The following is an 18,745-nucleotide window of genomic DNA, read 5'->3' on the forward strand; positions in this document are numbered from 1 at the left end:
TAAAGTCTTATAGATGAAAAGCCACACAAATAAAAAGTAGAGGGCAATAAATGCTATTATAATTGCAAATAAGCATTCCTATTATCTAAATCACTTTAATGATATAAAAATATTTCTAGATACTCATGAATGGAAATTTACATAATCTGCATTTGCTAATTTGTTACACTATTTGGTAATGAAACAGGAAAAATGAGAAGAAAATAATGTGATCTTTGTTTCTCCTGCTTTTTAAGGCTTAAAACATTAAGAAATATATTTTTAAAACTGTTCACCCAAAATCTTACCAAACACTTTACATAAACTCCATTATTATTTAGTCATTTGGAATGCTTAGAGATACTTGATTTGATAATTCAAGTAGAAATCATAATTTGTAATAAAACACAGATAGTATAACAATCCTGGATTTAAGAAGTTTTATGAAGTGGGCATTTAGCCTAGCAGTTAAGATGTCTGCCTCTCAAGTTGAAATACTTGAGTTTAATTCTCAGGTCTGGTTCCTGACTCCAGCTTCCTGCTAATGCAAACCCTGTGAGGCAGTGGTGGTAGCTCAGATAACTGAGTTTGGGCCAACCCACTTGGGAGACCTAGATTGAAGTTCCTGGTCCTAACTTAGGCCTTGATCCCAGGCAGACCCGTTTTGGGCATTTGGGGAGGGAACCAGCAGATTAATGCTCTCTCTCGCTTGATCGCGCTCTCTCTCTCTCTCTGCCTCTCTCTCTTCTTCCCTCTCAAAAAAGAAAACTGAATTTTAAACATATGATTTCCAAAATGACTGTCAATAGATGAAGATTTTGCATCCAGTAGTTTCATTTGTGATGGTTTTCATTTGTGATTTCTTGTGTAATGAGTATTCATGCATACACCTAAACCTCTTTTGAATCTAGTTTTAACATTATTCTATATAGTGTTGGCAAAAGACAGTAAGGATGAGCAGGTAGAAATGGAAGACAAGAGATGGAGGAATTACATTCTGTTTGAGCTAATTACTTTATAAAAATTCCTTGTTTTCAATTATCAACAGATGTGTTGTAGTTCTGGATGGCGTTTTTTGTGACTGTGCCTATGAGAATTTGACTTCATGTGTCTATTGTACCAATCTAATAAGGGAAAAAATGTCAACCTGATAAAAGTAAAAATGTCATAGTATCCAGTTACACTATGATCCCTGATTGGGAGTAAACTCACATTACCACATGAAGACATCATGCTTGTGGCTTCTCTCTGGGCTGTGATTCTGGATTCTAGGCACATTCCTTATGGAATTCCAGAAGCTTCATCTACGGAATTGTTATAGGAGATAGCAGTTCCTAGGGTCATCAGGGCTCTAACTCAGGATGGCTCCTGCACCTGTCCAATATAGATCTTATCTCATAACATATAACCTGGGAACTATTTTTTAAAGACTCCCTCAAAGAGGAACGCTTGATGGCAAGTGTGAGTTCCTGCCTTGTAGTCTTCAAGTTATTGGTGGCCAATGTATTGGCTTATCACAGTCTTACAATCAGATTAATTGAACGTAAGAAGACTTTTTTAGTAGGCAGCGGCCTTCATAATTTAAGACTAGGGTCCTGTTCTTTAAGACTTCATCTTTCCAAACCAGAATTTTTCTCTTTTCATTGTTATCCCATAACAGCTACTTCCCCTCAGTCCTGGTTCTCAATCCTGGACACGGACTTGATCATTTGAGTGCTCCTATCTGATTCCTTCTTATCTTCCTTGAGGAATGACAATAACAGTTGCATGCTATAACGTACATACCAGATTTCATAAAAGAATATGATAAAACCTTGTGTTGTTCCACTTGGACTCTTTCTGACAGTATCAGGTATATTCATGAATACTTTCTTAAAATGTTATTTATCTGAAAGTCAGAGCATCAGAGATAGAGATCTGCCATCTGCTGGTACACTCCCCAAATGCCCAAAGAGACAGCGCCAAAACAGGTCAAAGCCAGCAATCAGGAACTCCATCTGGGCCTCTCACATGGTTGGCAAGGACCAAGGGACTTGAGTCATGATCTGCTGCCTCCCAGAGTGTCCTATAGGAGGAAGAACCTGGGTCTGGATCATAAGCAGAGGCAGGACTCAATCCTAGGCACTTCGATATGGGATGGGGTGTCCCAAATGACAGCTTAACCTGTTTCGTCACAATATTATAAAGCTGATGTTGAAGAACAGTATACAGTGATTCTTAGACTCCTTCTAAGAATTGAGTGTTAGTGTTTGCCTTAGCCCACTCAGGCTGCCACAACAAAATATCTTAGATTAAGTAATTTGTAAACAACAGAAATTTATTGCTCAGCATTTTAGAATCTGGGAAGCCAAAGATCAAAGGGCTAGCAGATTTGGTGTCTGGTAAAGGCGCATTCTCTGCCTCATAAGTGGTGCCTTGTTGCTACAGCCTCTACATGTCCAGAGGAGCAAGGCAGCTTCCTCCGACCTCCTTGAAAATGGTACTAATCTCACTGTCCAAAATACTCCAGCTCTTTTTTTGAAAGAAAATGTAGGGGCCAGTGCTGTGATGTAGGGGGTAAAGCCGCTGACTGCAGTGACAACATCCCATATGGGCACCAGTTTGAGACCCAACTGCTCTACTTCCAATCCAGCTCTTTGCTATGGCCTGGGAAAGCAGTAGAAGATAGTCCAAGTCCTTGGGCCCCTGAACCCATGTGAGAGACCCAGAAGAAGCTCCTGGCTCCTGGCTTTGGATCAGCTCAGCTCCGGCCATTGCAGAAATTTGGGGACTGAACCAGAGGATGAGAGATCTCTCTCTCTTTCTGCGTAACTCTTATGCTCTCTGTATAACTCTGACTTTCAAATATCTTTTTTAAAAAAAAGAAAGAAATGGGAGTTAAAAGACAAAGTGGAACTTTAAAAAAAAAAAAGAAAGAAAATGTATTTATTTTATTTTAAAGGCAGAGTTACAGAGAGAAAGAGAGAGGGAGGGAGGGAGGGAGGGAGATAAAGAGAAAGAATCTTCCATCCACTCATTTATTCCCCAAATGGCCACAACTGCTAGAGATAGGTCAGGCCACAACTAGAAACCAGAAAATCCATCCAAGTCTCCCACATGGTGTCAAGGACCCAAGCACTTGGATCATTTTCTGCTGCCTTCCCAAGCTCAATACCAGGGAGCCTGATCAGAAGTGGAACAGCCGGGACTTGAACCAGTAATCATCTGGGATGCTGCATCACAGCGGGTGGCTTAACCCACTGGGCCAGAATGCCAGCCCATAGTCACAGCTCTTAATACTATCACATGGGGAGGCTGATGTTGTGGTACAATGGGTAAGATGCCACTTGCAAAGTTAGCATCCCATATGGGAGTGCTGGTTAAGTACTGGCTGCTCTACTTCTGATCCAGCCTCCTGCTAATGCACCCAGAAAGCATCAAAAATGACCTAAGTACTTGGTCCCCTGCCACCCAGGTGGGAGACCAGGATGGAGTTCCTGGCTCCTGACTGCAGCCTAATCTAGACCTGATTGTTGGTCTAAATGGAAGCACTCTCTCTTCTCTCTCTCTCTCTCTCTCTCTCTCCTTCTCTCTTTGTAATCCTGTCTTTCAAAAAAACCCACAGAAACAAAATGAAATAAGAAACCATACTGATGCAAGTGGCAGGACCTGGATCAAAAGCTGAGAACCAGTCAGAGGATGCAAGATGCCAACATAAACCACTTTCTGAAGCCCAGGGGTCATATGATACAATGAATGTCAGGTAAACTTTCTGACACATAATTAGATTAACACTTGGGTGAATCATATGTCCTCAGATGATAGAATGGGTCCTAGCCACTCTTCTTATTTCAAATTCCTAGTCTATAGAAGATTTCAGTCCTTTCATTCAATTCAAAACATTCAATGGTATTTACTGGGAGACTGCCAAGTGCCAGAAAGGAAAGGAAAGAAACAGACTTAGACCCTGTTCACAGGGGACATATGCTGCCATAACATACACTTGCCATAACCAAGTGATGGCAAAAACAGAATCCCTTCAGATGTCCCGGGACCACTAGCTGAGAAAGCAGAGGAGCTCATTTTCAACCACACTTTTTCCTAATCCCTAATCTCAAATACTGTATCTATCTATGTAACCAGATGGATATTACTAAATAGATATAGATATAATTTCTTTTTTTAAGATTCATTTTATTTATTTGAAGGAAAAGTTACAGAGAGGCAGAGGCAGAGAAAGATAGAGAGAGAGAGAGAGAGAGAGAGGTCTTCCATCCACTGGTTCACTCCCCAGATGACCGCAACAGCCAGAGCTGCGCCAATCCGAAGCCATAAGCCAGGAGCCAGGAGCTTCCCCCAGGTCCCTGACATGAATGCAGGGGCCCAAGGACTTGGGCCATCCTCCACTGCTTTCCCAGGCCACAGCAGAGAGCCAGATCAGAAGTGGGGCAGCCAGGACTAGAACTGGTGCCCATATTGGATGCTGGCACTGCAGGTGGAGGCCTCACCCACTAAGCCATAGCGCCGGCCCCATAGACATAATTTCAACATACTCGCCCCTTATAGGCAATTCAAAGGGGAAAAACAGAAAAAAATATTCAACTACAGATTTTCAGAAGACACAGAAATATGATTATCAAAGAAGCCTTTCTTACTATTACTAAGACAAAATGAAATCTGAAGTTATTATACTAAATCATATCTTCATAACATTTTTCTGATAAATCCAATACATGTTAATTGAACAAAATTTGGAAAATACTGATGTAAAAGAAGACAATAGAAATCAGGTTTATACCCATAGATAGTCACTATTAATATTTTGATGTGTTTCTCTCCATACAGAAAGGTGAACAGATAGAATTTATGTAAATTTACCCATTTACACATTAAAAAATAGCATCACACAAATACAGAGATTCACATACTACTCTCTGCTTTAACTTGGCGGGCACATTTTTGCTTTTTGTGTTCTTTTTAGAGAGAGCAGAGAAAATATTAGCCAGCTTTGCTGGCTGTTAATGGGAGTAGAATTTAAAACCATCTCCTTTAAATGTAATTGGGATTGCTTCTCCCAAGTATACTTTTCTTCAATCTTCCATTTTGACCTTCATCTTCTATTATTTTTCTTCCCATTTCAGTTCTCTTTTGAGTTTTCCTCTAGTTCTATTTTAGCAGCTTGGTTTGTTACTGACCCTTAACAACTGCTCATCACCTCCAAACTGCTATAAGAGTGTTAAATAAGCCCATCTGCTATCAAGCTCCTGGAGGAGTCTATTTGTCCACTCAGAGAAGTACCTATCAATGGCCTCCTTTTGTTGCTAGTTTCTTGCTTGGTTTCCCATTTATAACAACAACAACAAAAAAATCACAAATAGGGAGGGGACTAGGCTTGTAAAACTGACTGGGCTTTGTGAAATATTTAAATATTGCATTAGCTGAAATCTCTTTAGCAATATGTTTTTTCCCTCCTTCAACTCTAATACTCCTTTCCCCAAAGTAAGTTGTTAGTTCCTGTAATCTATGTTTGCTTTGAACACTGATCTAGTTGTCCACAGGGACATGTTTCCAGTTTGATGGCCCACTGGTATTTGTAAAACAACTCCACCCCACAGAAGCCCCTAGGACACCAGCCAATAACCCACAGTTGTCACAGACAACTGTCACAGACAGTTGTCACAGACCAAGTTTCTTCAACACCCTCGAGTAAAGGCCATTTTATTTTGGTGATTCATCTGTGTCGAGTCTGTTGATTACATCCAGAAAGTCCTGAGCATTTGCCACATGAACTATTGGCAACAGTGTCCATACTGCTTGAGAAAGCCTGAATACAGGTATATTACTCAGCAAAAACAGTAGCAAAAAAGTCACTTACTCTCCATTTTACCTAATTTTATCTCTGCTTATTTGTTTGGTAGTTTTAAATCCAAGTGCTTCCACAACTCTCATTTCACTGCATTTAAGAGGTTTCCATTACTGCTTAAAAACCCACAGCAAGGATTTTTTCAAATTCATATTTGGCTACCCAATTTCCATGATGTCTGGGATCTGTCAACCTCCATAGGTTCACTTTAATAACTTGACTCTTCAAATATTTCTTTTTAATTATATGATTCCTTTTATTTTTTTCCCTATGTATTTAGCACCTTGAGAGTTTGTGTATGATACCTTTATTTTTCTTACTGCACATGAGTTCTCCCAAGGTAACTTACATATTTCTCACTTTCTATCGAGTAATTTTGTATTTTCAAGTATTTATTTCCATTTTTATTATGTATTTAATATCTTTCTTTGGAGTCTCTTCTCCAACTAGAATATTTAATTGAAAGGAAGTGACATGTATGTCATTCATCATTATGTTCTCCAATCTGTGTTACATCTGGTAACACATTAATACTGAATAGAGTAGGCACTCAATGAACGTTTCTCGAATGAATGAATGATACCAATAGCTATCAATCATGGAGCACTTATTCGGTGAGATGTCCCACGCTAAGCATGTTACATGAATCATGTCATAAGATCTCAGATGCTAGATAGTAAACTTCATCTTCAAGAGTTTGCCCGTTTATCTCTAGCACCTACAGCAGAGCTGATACAAAATAGGCAATCACTAAATATTTGCTGAATGAATACATCGAAAAACTGCATAAAGATTCATGCTTTACACATAAGGAAATTGAAACACACAGAAATTCAATCACATTCTTAGTCCCACAGCTAGTATTTGTGAAGCCAAGAGTTGGATCGAAAGCCCATACTTAACCAAGACACAGTAGTAAACTCAACACTTAGCCACATTAATGCAAATAATATTGATCCCATTCATCATAATAAATATGCAATTTCACAACTATATATTGAAAACAATAACTTTCTAAGACAAGATTTGCAAATGGTAGCCTGCAATTAACAATCAGATAGGTAGATAACAGCAGGATTCTTATTGATACCTACATAAGTAAAAATATGATTTCTCTTTAATCAATGTCTCCTCCTGTCCATCATCTACAGAGCTTATGAAGAATTTCTGATTATAAAGTAGGAAATGTACATATTTCTCAAATATCTCTGCTACTACTAGTCACTAGATTTTCCTAAAGCAGATATAGAGTAGTATAGACAGGCACTCAATGACATGCATTAAGGCATCATTCTTTAAGCTCTTGTCTACTTGTTCTTTAATAAACTACAAGTAAAAATACTTGTAATATAATGAAAAGGTCAATCCCTTAAAATCACTGTGAGTTTTCTCCTTAAATCTTTATCAGCCCTTAGGGCCACCTGCAGTGCCAGCATCCCACATGGGGGCAGGTTCAAGTCCTGGCTGCTCTACTTCTGATCCAGCTCTCTGCTATGGCCCGGGAAATCAGCAGAAGATGGCGCAAGTCCTTGGGTCCCTGCATCCGTGTGGGATATCAGAAGAAGTTCCTAGCTCCTGGCTTTGGATCGGCACGGTTCTGGCCTTTGGAGCCATCTAGGGAGTGAACCATCAGATGGAAGACTCTCTCTCTCTCTCTCTCTCTCTGCCTCTGCCTCTCTGTAACTCTGACTTTCAAATAAATACAATAGATCTTTAAAAAAAATCTTTATCAGCCCAGACCTTGGTAGGAACTAAGTGATATTTAGCGGAGAGCAAAGCCTTTTGAAGGAATAATGGTCCCTGAAGCTATGGGTTGAGCAGTAAAAAGAGTTGCAGAAATTAGAAGTAAACTCCAAAGCTGTAGCCCAGCATTATTAGGGAAGGGAGGAGAGGAGAGAGAGGAAAATTTGGAAAACCCTTGACTTCAAACTCTGCTTTTCACTTTGGAAAAATCAATCTCTGAGAGTCTCAGTTGTGCTGCCTGTAAAATGGAAGCATTACAAATATGACTTCCTCACAGGTGCTACAATAGATTTCACTACGATATAATCTTTGAAAGTATTTTTAAAACTTGGTATTCATGCACTCTGTGCTATAAACATTCATCTTACAATGACTGTCAACACCTTCAAAAATCTAGCCCCATGGATTTTGGTCTAGAAGCATTTCTGGTTTTGATTTTTTTTTTTTTTTTTTTTTTTTTTTTTGTAAGAAGCGATTCAGGGTTGTTAACAGGCTTTGTGTGCCTCCAAGCTCAGAAAGCTCACTCTATGGACTAGAGTTCTGTAAGCCTCTGTTTAAACAAGGGTGCCCCGTCTAAGTCCAGTTTCAGTCTGCTGCCTCCGGTTGAGGTGCAAACTAAAACTGAAAACAGAGAGATGTTTTACATTTAAATCGATTTAACATAACTGTGCATTAAGCCATTTCTTGGACGATTGCACAAATATCTTTTGCAAACTTGGAACACGTAAGCACATACACAGTAATCATCCATGCCTTCTAGAGAAATAAGGTGCAGATCCAAAATTTTAAAAAGCTACCTCGAGTTTCTCTCACTGGAAAGAAATGTAATGGTTTTAAGGGAATTGCTCTAATAATATCATGGCTTCTGCAATGGCTGGCCAGAGCAGAGCAGAACAGAGTGTATGCCGCCGTGAGTCAATTGAACAAGAAATGAGCTTTCCCCTGGAGAATCTAAACTCCCTTGCCTCCCACAAAGAAAATTGAATTTTGGAGGTCACACCTTGGGTAGGTTACCAGAGGGAAACGCTTAACATTCTTTAACTCATACACTCTGGAAGGTAGTGCTGTTCTGCCAGCTAGTTGCTACCAAAGACCTCCCCAATGCGAGCCCCCACGACCACCACCAAATTATAACTAGTCTTTGGAGTCTCCTATACGATGGCAAGTGACTGTAACATTAAAGATGTCAGCAACGACCCTGAATATAACCACGTACAGGCAGCAAGTTCTGAACCTGTTGGTGAGGCACAGGATCACAGGATAGACACCTAGAGGGACAGGGGACAGAGAGGTGGACAGGGGTGTAGTGGGCTCCGAGGAAAGCTGACCAGAGCGACAGAGAGAGCTTTAGGCTTAGCCAAACGTGAATCGGCCCAACTGCTGTTACCAGAAAGAAAAACAGGTCGCCGAGGCCAGCCCCTTGTAAGTCCCGACCCCAGGTGGACGGCCCCCTCCCGGGTCGTCGGGGTGGGTGGTCGAAGGGCCTAGAAAGGGATCCCGCAGAGGCCGGGAGCTGCCCAGAGCGAGCAGCACTTCCCACAGCTGATCCAGGTGGGCGCAGCCTGGCCACTGCCGCCGCCCCCTAGCCCCCCGCAGCAACACGTGGGGCGCTGCTGCTCCACCGCCTGGGAACTCCCCGAGGCCGGAGTTCCTTGTGCACGCACGCTTCTGCCCTGGGAAGGTGCTGATTTACTCCAGGAAAAGATTCCTGCAGCCTTGAACTTGGCAGCTCCTGACATGTCCATCCCACCCTCCGCGTGCCAGCGCTACATACACGCGCGCACACACCCCTCCAGACCTGCCCAGGCTGCGCGCAGTGCTCTCTGCCCACGCCTGGGCAAAACACTGGAGCGGGATGTAGAGGGCGGGACCCCAGTTCTGCCAGCCCCAGAGAGCTGTCCTAGCAAGGGCTAGTTCCAGCGACCCAACCCACTCCCTGGGTTGGCCCAGGGCCCGCAACGGCAGGGGCCGCTGGCACCGACCGTATCCCCTTTTGTGCTCTCCCGGGAAGCCCGCCTCTACTCACCCGGGCTGCACGCGGATTCCGGCCGCCAGCGGCAGCCCGCTGCCCCATCCCACGAACACTGCGGCGCCCCCAGAGTGTGCAATGCGGAGCCCCGCCAGCGCGCGGCCGGAGCCTGGGAGCGCAGGGAGGGAGCAAGGGACGGAGGAAGGGAGGGAGGAGGAGGTAGGCGGAGGGAGAGCGCGCTGCGGGGAGGACGGGGGCGGCGGGGGGCCCGTGCCACTCCCACTCGCGCCCCGCACCCCGCCGCCACCGCCGCCCGCAGCAGTGGCCGGCCAGCCCGGCCTCGAGGGCTGCGGGGCCAATCAGCGCGCGCGGGGGGAGCCGAGTCCTTCGCGGGGCGCGCTCATTGGCCCGGAGAGTCGGCCTGAACGCTAAGTCTGCAAACTCCGGCCCGCGGGAGCCTACCGCCCCACGCAGGTGGGGCTCCCCGGAGCGGCGCTCCGGCCGGCGAAACGCGGGCGGCTCGGGACCTGCTGGGACGCCTGTTCCCAGGGAGCGTCCAGAGCTAGCAGTGTTTCCCCAGCTTGCACCGATTCCTTCCTGTGCGCGACCCACCCCGGCCTCTGCCTCGCCGCCGGTCTCACGTTCGCCCGCGGCTGTGTGTCAGTCCCGGTCAAATCTCACTCCCTGCCATTTCCCGGGTGAAACCGCTGGACTCAATAGTCGGAGCTGAAGCTCCAAAACCAGAGCTGGCAAAAGACGCTTGACGTTTGCAGTAGAAGACCCCTGCGGGGGTGGGGGTAGAGGTGGCAGGACAGAGGGAGAGCAGGGGAGACCCCAGGAGTCAGGTCCTTATTTGGAAGTAGGAATCAGGTTATGGTTTTCAATGGGGAAAGCTTAGAGCATAATTCTTCCAAGCGCTGCTAAGCTCTTTTCCCCCAAGGAAAGCCCACTCCCACAACCCTCTCGGGGATATTGATTTTTCTCTTCCTTGTAAATCATGTTGGCCGCCCCTGGCCTTTTCAGTCTAGAGCCTAGGTGTGGAAGTGGAGCCCAGCACTAGCTCCTCCCCGCTGAGAAGCGCCAGGCAGGGAGATGGCCTGTCCAGGGAATGTGCCCAGGAAGGTCTGGAGGAAAGACTCCGCGGTGGCCCAGAGCTTGGCACCCAGAGCTTGGCACCCAGAGCACTGCTTCTGCTCTGGAGCTGGCCTGCAGGGCTACGCAACCCTCCCAGATGATCGCACGGGTCCATCTTTGCGCCTCTGTCCCTTCTTGAACTGGAGCTTGTTTGCAGGCCTCCTCTCAGTCTCCCTGGCTCAGCTCTTTCCCCAAATCTACTATCTGCCAAAGTAGATTCCTTATCCTTTATGTAAAAAAATAAAATAAAATAAAATAAAATAAACCTCTTCCTTGTCTGTCTGGCCCTCTATTAGCAAGAGCCTAGATTAGGGTATTTTTATCAACAGCTCCATGACCTCAGGAAGCTTTTCTCTGTTAATTTATGTGCACAGCTTACACAAGCTCAGGGTTCACGTGGACAAAAATAATTAGCTCCCTTGTAGGACCTTTAGCCATACAAGGTGGAGATGGCTGCTGTGTTGTCTTCCTGCTATGCTCAGCACGTTGGATGAATTAATATGAGTTAATGAAACTGAACCTGTAAGTGTCCCTCGGTGTCTGGGCAGGTTACCTCTGCGGGTTAGCATCTGTGACTAATGAGGGCATGTCATGGGTGTCGTCACAGCTCTTGTTTCCAGGAGAGAAATAGCTTTTCAGCCTTTTCTATCCATGGGCCTAGTTGATTGCATTAGACAAGATTCAGTGCATAGTTTAGTCAAAACTTAATATTCAGGTTCAAGATGAAGTTCAACATATTACTACAGTTCATGAGACCAGAGTTTCTGGTAGAGATGAAATCCTTAGGACCTATTTATAAAAAAATGCATTTTGAAAGGGGCACGGAAGGTGTGCACGTGAAGTGTTGGCAGTTGTTCTCAGAATGGATGAGTTTTTGTTTTCTTCCTTACAGTTTATTGTATTTTCTAAGGAACATCTAATATTGATCAGAAAAATCATTTTTAAAAATTATGTTAGTCACTAACATACAGTACTCCTCAGGCATCAGAAAAGCTAAAATGTTTGAAATCTTTCTGTTACCTCACCGTTTGCATCTCAGTCATCACCAAGCACAGTAATTTTGTCTCCTAGAACAGCCTTCAGACTTCCTCAACATCTTCATCGCCACTGTCAGACCCTTACCACGCTGCACCAGAGCTCCAGCTGTAGCCTTCGCTGTTCTGCACTCCAGCTGGCCACCCCACTGCCATCTCTACAAGTACCTGAGAGTCACTAATGGCAGCACGTCCCCAACAAGCCTAAAATCCTTCAGTCTCCCAGCACCATTGCTATGAAGTCCACACCTAGCCCCGGCCTTTCCTTTCCAGTCCCACCCCCGCCTACCATAGTGGCCTCATCTCCTGCCCCCACACTGTCTTAGGCGGGATGGCGCTGCCCCACCTGCAACTTGTGTCCCTAGGCTGCACAAGTCTGTGTCTAAGACCTCTCAGAGTGGGGACGTTGTCCTTGTCTTTCTCTGCAAGCCTCCCCTGCCTCCAACAGCAAGTGTCTACCTCTGCTTCAAGATTCACATCAAATGTCATCTTTTAATGAAGTCCTCAAACCGCCAGGGGCAGAATTAGCCTCTCCTCCTGTGTACTTCAATAGCAAGCATTTTATTCATTCATTCAATGACTGTTAATCCAGCTCTTGCTATATCATATTTATGTTACTGTGGCTCCCCATAAGAAAGAGAGACTTTAAATCAAGTAGTCATAGAAATAAATAATTTCAGACTGAGATAAGTGTGACGAAACCACGACATGTGCAAAAAGAAGCATGATTTGCTTTGAACATACAGCAGTTACAGTTCTTAACACATTGTGTTATAATCTGTTGACATATTTATTAAAAGTTCTGTCTCCCATAAAATTCATCTCTGTACTCCCATACTGAACAAGTGCCTGGTTCAAACTAGGTGCTCAATAAAAATTTTAAAATAAATGAGTGGGTAAATAAATGAATGGTATTTGAAACCTACAGGAAGTATTTTACTTCATGTGTTTACATGCTACTATTATAAAAGATCTAAACGACTTTAGTTCTGTTTTAAAAGTTATCATTAAACCCTTGTCTCATCGTTCTTAACTCTCATTTGGTTCTTCCTGCATAAATTATCTAATGTCTTCTTATTTAATTTCACAGTTAAGAGATACAGCTAATGTATTATTTATAGATGATCTATTATTGCTAGGGGGAATTTGTTCTCTTTCTTTTTTTACAAATTTTAATTTTAACATATAAAAATCCAGGGCTGGAAAAATAAGATACAAAGCCAAAAGCAGAACCCATAGCAAAAAATAAATAAATTAGACTTCCTTTAAATTAAAATGCTTGCTCCACAAACAGCCCTGCTAAGAGAATGAAAAGATGGCATAAGCTGGGCAAATCATACACATATCTGACACAAGACTTATAATCAATAAATATAAAGCATACCCAAAAACCCACCAATATGAAAATAACCGAATTTTTAAATTGGCGAAGATTTGTACATACACTTTACCAAAGAAGATACACAGATGACAATGAGAATCTGAGATGGTGCTCAGTATCACTAGTGATTAGTGCAATACTAATTAAAACCACAATGAGATACTACTAGATATCTATTAGAATGGCTAAAAAAAAATATCCTTGACAATACCAAATGCTGATGAGGATGCAGAGTAACTGAAACTGAAACACTCCTACATTGCTGGTGGTACAGCATGCTAAAAATAGTGACCCCCCCCCACACACATACACATACTTCTTTTAAAATAAATACATTTCACAGTTTTTATAAACCTCATTGTACACTTAACTACTTAAGTCAATAATCCTACTCCTGGATATTTACCCAAGTGATGTGAAGGCCTATGATAACACAAAACCCTGTAAACAAATAGTTACTTTATCACCAAAATCTTGAATCTACCTAAAACTCCCTCAACTGGGGACAGAAAAGCAAACTGAACTATATCCACAGGACAGAATAACAACATTATGTATCTCAAATGAGTTAAGGCTAAATGAAAGAAAACAGAATCTAAAGGCTGAATACATACCTTGGTTAAAAAGAGCAGAGCAGGGACCAGCGTTGTGGCATAGTGGGTAAAGCCACAACCCACAACACCTGCATCCAATTTGGGTGCTGGAACTGGCAGCTCCACTTCTGATTCAGCTCTCTGCTAATGGCTTGGGAGAAGCAGCAGAGGAAGGCCCAAGTGCTTGGGCTCCTGCCACCAACATGGGAGACCTGGGTAAAGCTCCTAGCTCCTAGCTTTATCCTGGCTCAGGCATGGTCATTGCTGCCACTTGGGGAGTGAACCAGCTGATGGAGGATCTCTCTCTATCTTTGACTTTCAAATAAATCAATTAATTAATTAATTAACAACAACAAAGACTAGCTGAGTAGCAAGATGAAAGTGCTCAAGGTTTTTCAGGATGACAGAGCCACCCTTTGAGGCCTAATGTCTACGTGTACACAAGTCAATGGTTTAAGTCACTGTTGCCTCAGATTTCCAGTCACACAGAACTAAACCTCATTTACCTAATAATGAGTGCACGAGTTAATCAATGAATGGAAAGTTCACTAAATGTAGGCTTTGTGAAAGGAGAAACCGTGACTACTTCACTCACTGAAATATCCTCATGCTTCCTACATTGCTGGTCTACAGAAGGTGCTCAAAACATATTAGTTCAATGAATAAATGAGTAACATGGAGATCAAGCTAGGATTGTACAGGAATGTAACAAAATGTTCTGTCCAGATGATGTGTTCACATTCACGGTAACTATGTGGACACTGCATTTTTCCTTGCCATGGTGCTGCCTCCACTTCAAGATATATTCTCCTTCCCCTTTGTGCTTATTAAAATATTGCCCTTTCTTTAAGTAAAACTGTTTCCTTTAAGTGAATTATTTGCTTTCTTTCTCTCAATGAACAAACAATAAATTTAGCATGTCAACATTTTACTCATTTTTCAACATCCCAAGTAGTGTCTCATTTATCTTTTTCTCTAACAAATATAAGAAATTTATTTAACAAGCGCAGAGTAAAAATAAAAATCCAGATTTTATGCAATGCGTGAGAGATTCTGGCCCAAAAAACCATCATATTTCCAGATGTATCACTAAAAGTAATTTTCATTTATTGGGCACTGGTGGTTGACATTAAGCTCTTGAAATATCATTAAAATATTTCTGCTCTAACCAGTTTGCACAGTCAAGTGACTTTTAAAAAATCATTTATAGCTAAGCTGCTGTTATGGAATTTGTTATAAGAACTCAATTTCCTCTACCAGTTTTTCTACCAGGAAATAGTAATCCTGGCTATCATCAGCGACCTCTCAATTGCTTTAAGATATCAATCAGTCTGAGACCTTGTTTCTATCAAGGACCACTCTTTCCATAAACACAGATATCATCCTACAAGGGACTGACACTGTAACTCTTCTGATAAATAAGCTTGTCTCCTAATGAGCATCTGACTATAAAAATATTGGTGGTTAAAGAGAGGAAGTTGAGGGAGATGGGCAGATATACGTAAGCTAAATAAGAATGACTCAAAGAAGTTGTATTATCTTAATTTCACCCAGTTTCTATTACTGAACCTGAGATAATCAAGTATTAATTACATTTTCCCCTGAGGTGCATCTGTACCTCAGGAACAAGAAAGATGAGATGGATATGATTTCAAAACATTGGATTTCCATCTTCCCATCAACTTCTTCCCTCGTCTCCATTGCTGATGTCTGTAATTCCACCATTGGAGCAGATTTCCTGAGTCACATGACAAAGAGGGTACTATGATTTCAATATGTCCCTAAAAAAACATGTGTCAGAAACTTAATCCCCAATGAAACACTATGAAGAATTGGGAACTCTAAGACGTGTTTAGGCAATGAGGGCTCTGCTGCTATCATAGGAGTGGGTTCGTTATCACAGCAGTGGGTTCATCACAAAAGAAGTTTTGACTCTCTCCCTCCCTCTCTCTCTCTCTCTCTCTCTCTCTCTTTCTGTCACACACGCACACACACACACCCTATCACCTTCTCTCATGGGATGATGCCGCATGAAAACACTCACCTTTCAATCTTGAATTTCTCAGTCTCTAGAAATGCAATTAATCTCTGTTCTTTGTAAATTACCCAGACACAGGTATCCTGTTACAGTACCACAAAACAGACCAAGACAGAGGATTTATCTTGAACTGAGAACTAACCTGAACTGTGATAATGGCTGTCTGGAATATGATGCTGACCAGGATCATGAATCCAGTCTGATGGATCAGTTAGCAAACTTTTGGTGAAGAACAGCAATGAATGTCAGTTTTAGACATGTGTAGATCAGGGTGTTTGTAGGCTGTCCAGATAAAATTACTTCTGAGGATTCAGTATTAAGTTTGAACTCTTTTTTTTTTAAGATTTTATTTATTTATTTGAGAATTAGAGTTACAGACAGAGGAAGAGACAGAGAGAAAGGTCTTCCATCCATTGGTTCACTCCCCAAATGGCCACAACGGCAGGAGCTGTGCCGATCTGAAGCCAGGAGCCAGGTGCTTCTTCTGGGTCTCCCACATGGGTGCAGGGCCTAAGCACTTGGGCCATCTTCCACTGCTTTCCCAGGCCACATAGAGAGCTGGATTGGAAGAGGAGCAGCCAGGACTAGAACCGGTGCCCATGTGGGATGCCGGCTTCTCAGGCGGAAAATTAACCTACTTCGCCACAGCATGGGCCCCTACCTTTGAACTCTGACCACACTCCACTTACACACATAATAGACATTGTGAACCAATCATGAGCTTGTTCCTTCTGAGACAAACTTGACCTCAACTGCCTTCTCAGTACATTGTTTCTCCTAACCACCACAAACAAATAGATGGGACAAAGCAAAAAGTAAGTTTCATCAAAAATTGTAGGATTAATCTAGGTTTAGCACTCCGTGGATCAGTACAACAAGATGTTTGTTTATGATAATGAGAGCATTATTAATGTGACTGACCATATTTTCTAGGTTGGGTAAAGAAAGAAGAAATCAAGGATGCACTTAAAATGCATCAGCCCCCAAAATCTCTACACACAGTTGCTTTAGTCTCTCACATGGTTTTCTTAGCTTTTCAGAAGGCATTTCCACTCATTTTAATTGATGTTTCTGAGAGGAGACTGCTGCAGAGTCCTATTCTATCATCTTGTCAATGTCTATCTCAGCCCAAGAATTGAAACCAACATAACTTTCTCTTCTCATGTTAGCCAATTCATTTCCCCTTCCTATGATAAATATCACTAAGACCAAGCAAAAAGTAGACAAAAAAGACAGTGTTCACACTGTTTACATTTCAAGGCTAACAACTTTTCATTAAGTGAATCATGAAAAATTCTCTCCTTGCTATGTCTTCCAATCTAAAAGCAGTATGTTACAAACTACCCATTTCAACTAATTTCTGCTTCACAAGACCTGTCTTGAAGTAACCCAGTTCAGGCTCAAAATCTTTATAATAAAATAAATAAAGAGGAACCAGGTGAGAACAAAAATGTTTACTCAGAGCTTGCTATGGCAAAGAGGTCAGCCACCAGCACTTCCATTTGGCAGAGACTAAAAGCGGGCAGGGAAATAGTAAAATTTAAAATAACAATTTTTTTTTTCAAAAAGAGGGAGTGGAAGGCTATGGTTATTATGGAGAAGTTAGAGGTATGCCAACTAGAAGCTAGGCACCCTATGTGACTAATTTAGGCAGCATATTTGACCTTTTCTGGTTGCTCCTGAGTTGACCAGTTGTCCTGACCATTTGGAACCAATTGATGTATGGGCTGTGGTTTGGTTCCCAGGGCTGTTCTACAAACATTGTGAGTGATGTAGTATGACCACATACAATATAGTCATTGTTTGTATATTCAGTATCTCATGCCCTTCCTTAATTTTCCAATTTTGGGATGTTACTGAGGCTTATCCAGGAATGTTGTCCATTCTTCATTAGACCTAGTAAATTTAGGCTTGTTCGATCTAAAGTATTTCTGATATTTTTTCAGGACTCAGCAATAAACACTTATAATCCATATCCAATAGTATACCTTGGATTTTGTCTCCCTTTTCCCAATGTACAGTTATTTCCAACAAGAAAACTGGATGCCTCAGTGAGAGTCTATATTTCTTTAGCAACATATCCCTTGTCAGTGCCTTGGCATGGCGTTTGGCTGGCTCAATCTGAGAGGTCCTTGAATGTCACAGCCATCTAGAGTTTAGCCTCCCAGATCCCAGCAGCCAGTGTGTCCTCTCAGGTCAGAGGTATAAGGTAAAGTCTTGTCACTCTTAACACAAAAGAGCCACTTTGCTGATGTTTTCTCTGACTGGTAGACTGAGAAATGTAGATGAATCATGGGACTAACACTCAAAGAACATAGAACAGTCAGATATGGAAGTATTAAAAGTTCTCTGGAACCCATGTTCACAGAATAGCAGTGAATTTTGCTGACAGCACAATTGACTAATTTACTAAATGTCTATTAAAGAAAGGTGCATACTACAAAATAGAAACACAATGATGAGCAAAGCAAAAACACAACTGATGCTGTGTCTCGTTGAGCTTTCAGTCTACTGAAGGACAAAATTATTGATCATATAATCAAACAAATAAATAAAAAATATGAGAGTGTTAACAGGGGATCTTGGGAGGTCTCAGAAGGTGTGCTTGAGGAATTAAATTCCAAACTTATTTGATGACATAATATGCTCATTCAAAAATTACTTATAACAAGGCGTTAAAAATTCATCAAAAGAGCTTGAGTAGATTTCTGCATCCAGATAAGATAGAAGATGTTTCTGATTTGAAAGAATAAAAAACTGGACAATATCTAATTGAAAAAATAATTTGCAAACACGAATGTCAGACTATAAAGGACTTAAACAAGCCAGATGGGAAACTTTAATCAAAATACGCTTAGTTATTTACCAGGTTTTTCACTGGGTGGAAGGAAGTTACAAATATGGGAAAGGGGGAGAATAAAATGGATTCCAAAGTAATTAATTAGAATTTGAAATGTCAACATGAACTGACACCTCACTCCACATGTAGAGGCACTTTAAGATTTAGCCTTTTAATTGACAGTAACCTCTAC

The 18,745-nt window shown here is 42.0% G+C and overlaps 1 protein-coding gene across 3 annotated transcripts in view; it reads right to left on the reverse strand.

The window, feature by feature from the left end:
- Nucleotides 1-9,890, reverse strand: part of LYPD6 (LY6/PLAUR domain containing 6) — a 160,282-nt gene extending 150,392 nt beyond the window's left edge. The window contains exon 1 of one of the 3 annotated variants that reach the window (XM_051848699.2): nucleotides 9,591-9,890. The gene's annotated coding sequence lies outside the window, so the exon portion shown is untranslated. The remainder of the gene's footprint in view (nucleotides 1-9,590) is intronic. The other 2 variants (XM_051848698.2, XM_070070936.1) reach the window with 2 other exon arrangements.
- Between the last annotated feature and the right edge of the window lie 8,855 nt (nucleotides 9,891-18,745).

This window comes from Oryctolagus cuniculus, chromosome 3 (assembly GCF_964237555.1).
Source record: "Oryctolagus cuniculus chromosome 3, mOryCun1.1, whole genome shotgun sequence".
In the NCBI taxonomy this organism is placed as follows: domain Eukaryota; kingdom Metazoa; phylum Chordata; class Mammalia; order Lagomorpha; family Leporidae; genus Oryctolagus; species Oryctolagus cuniculus.